The sequence below is a fragment of the Sturnus vulgaris genome, unplaced genomic scaffold (genome assembly GCF_052056855.1).
Source record: "Sturnus vulgaris isolate bStuVul1 unplaced genomic scaffold, bStuVul1.hap1 Scaffold_798, whole genome shotgun sequence".
Classification (NCBI taxonomy): Eukaryota; Metazoa; Chordata; class Aves; order Passeriformes; family Sturnidae; genus Sturnus; species Sturnus vulgaris.
In genome coordinates this window covers 3084-6166 of record NW_028276694.1, presented here as the reverse complement: position 1 = coordinate 6166, position 3083 = coordinate 3084, and positions in this window count along the sequence as shown.

Sequence of the window (3083 nt, the reverse complement as noted above, 5' to 3'; positions counted from 1 at the left end):
GGAAATGCGGCCGGGAAAATAGGATAAAAAGGAGGCTGCGTCCTCCAAAAATTTGAGAGATCCCAGGGGAATGTCCGATGGCCTCTCCCTTTATTCGAATAAAGCAAAAAGGACTCCTCTGTTTCCTTTTTGGACATAACCGCTGGTGTTTGTGGATTAATTTTCCTGACATTTAGCAACATATTGTTAAAAAAAAAAAAAAAAAAAAAAGTGATCCAGAAGAGGGCAACATTGACAGCCATTCCAAGACAGGATGAACAAATGCTTTCACATTGACAGAGGATGCTGCGATGTTCTGAGAACAGAAGATAGAATAAAATAAAGGAAGGTGATGTTACAAGACAGAAAAGGGTAAAATAAAAGGAGTACCTGAGACTGGGGGGCGGGGGGGAAGAAAATGGGGAAATATTAATTGCTACACACTAGGTACAAATGCTTTTTACAAGTAATTTATGAGAAGCAAACTAAAAGCGTCTTACTGCTGCTAGTGATATCATGCTCCAAGCTCTGCTAATAATTCCTATTTCTAGCAATAGTTAAATTGAACTCACTACATTCCAACTATTTTTCTGCTTGTTTAGATGGCAGATCCGTTTGGAACACACCTTCGTATAGCAAATTCTATGCCCAGGTAGGGACCTCTCAGTTCTTCCATAAAACATTTTCTTCTGCATTATGGCAAGCCTTTGTTTTAGCTTGACAGCTTTCTTGAAACTTAAATTTACGCATGTATCCAAAGACATTTGCAATTCCAGAAATCGGTAGGCACATAATATGGAAAGTAAATAACATTCTCGAGAGGGAGTTGCTTTGTTACTGAGGGGATGAAAAGCAAGGCTAGAGCTAGTAGAACTACCCAAGAAATTGGACTTAACGCAGCTTTTACAAGGCTCAAAGTAGCCATACCGAGATGTTTGAGCTAAAAGCCCCAGTTACCAGACTTACAGGCCTAATAGTTATCACCACACCACATTCCCTGGTTGCAGTATTTTTAACAGCAGTGCAGAACGCTACTGAAAATTATTTTTAGGTTGAATTGTTCTCTCCCCTCACTGCCTGTGTAGCTGTTAGAGGCTTCCAGGAGGCTGGGGAAGCAGACTGCTGGTTTCACTTCCAGACAGGTCACTTCCGTGGTCTGCTGGAGGGCACTTTGAAGCCCGTGTCCTTTTCTTGCTCTATTGTATCTGACAACTTTCCTCCCCCACGTCTGTTTTTTAGCGGCAGCATTTTTGGAGGGCCAGTCAAAGACCTCAGGCTCCGAGAGAATTCGTCTGCTTTGCTCTGTTTTATGTGTGCAACAGATGGGAGCAGCAACTAAGTCAAGTAGTAACTTCTGAGCTGCCCAGTTATCAGTAAACCAAAATATTCTTTTGTGACTCTCGCCAGATGAACATATCATCCTATCCGAGTCACACACTGCCCCCTCTGGCATTTTCCAGTCAGACAAAGAATTCCTGGCCCCTTCCTTGCATGAACCTCAGCTCTCCACCTTGTTCCAGAAAGAGTTCTAGATCCAAGGCCCAGTGAGCCAGCTACCCTTTGCTGCCCTGAGCAGTATGGAAACAGCCAAGCCCCAGCCCTGCAGCCCTGCCTAACTCGCCTTTGCCTCCCAAACCTGAACCTTTTCCTTGGCTGTGGCATCCTCACTCATGCAATCCTGAAGACAAAAATCTGATTTGGCAGGTGAGGCCGTTTCTAACGCAAAAGCTTCACCAAGGTTTCTCTTCCAACTTCAGCCTTAAACAGTCCTGTCCTCCTCAGACAGCCCCCACCCTCCAGCCTTTAGCTGTAAATACTTACTGTTTTATAGCTAATGCTTGCCACCCCTCAAAATTAAGTCTTTTGATATGCATTTACATCCTCCCTAACCATGTCCTCAGCACCCTTCCCAAACTCAGCCTCATCTCCAGGCCTAGAACCTCTCCTAGGTGAGGGACTGTCCTCGGGTAGGAGTGCTGACAGACCTGTGCATGAGCCCAGCTGCAGAGCCCGTGCTAATCCCAGCCCAGCTCTAGCCTTTAAACCCACTGGGGCTTTGGTACTGGAGGCCCAGTTACAGTAACCCTGTGGCCGTTCCGCTTCCAGGCCATCTGTGAGTTGTGATCCCCCACCCTACACCACTTTGGTGAGAAATGCATTCCTTTCTTACAATAAAGTTTTCATTTTATGTCTAAATTCAAGCATTCCGAGAAAACGTGTAGCAATTATATCAAGACAGACATGACAGGCACCAACATTAGTCTTTCATTACACACTTTTCATGCCTTCTCTCCACAGATTTCTTTGAGGCAACTCTGACTCCTTTTCTCACAGGCAGCTCCACACAGCACCGACTCCTCCTCTCCTCTGTACGACTGGCTAAACCCCAGCCTGTCCCTTCCCCAGCCACCTGAGCCTGTCTGTCCCACACACAGCATCCTCTCACCTTGTCCATCCCTTGCACGGCCACGTGTCCCTTCCTCCTCGCAGCACAGCCAGCAGGCTCCAGCCCACACTGCAGCAGGCTCTGCACCTCCAGCTGGAGCTGTGCTTAGTGAAACTGGCAGCCAGCTGACCCACGCTTTTATAACAACCAGCCTCACTGGGCAGGCAAGGCTGTTTCCACTCCTTGCTAGTCAGTACAGCTGTAACTCGTTGGCAACTAGTGCCTTCTGCACTATCCTTACAAACTATTCTCCTACAGAAATGGACCGGAATTCCGCGGGGATTTTCCGGGGATTCGGGGGGATTTTCCGGGGATTCCGGGAGGATTTTGTCGGGAATTCCGGGGGGATTTTGTCGGGGATTCCGGGGGAATTTCTGGGGGATTCCGGGGGGATTTATCGGGGATTCCTGGGGATATTCCCGGGGATTCCGGGGGGATTTTATCGGGGATTCTGGGCATATTTTCTCGCGGATTCCGGGGGGATTTTCTCAGGGATTCCGGGAGATTTTATCGGGGATTCCGGGGGGATTTTTCCCGGGAAATGCGGGGGGCTTTTTCCCCGCGATTCCAGGGGGATTTTCCAGGGGATTCAGGGGGATTTTATCGGGATACCTGGGGGATTTTCTAGGGGATTCCTGGGGGATTTTCCCGGGGATTC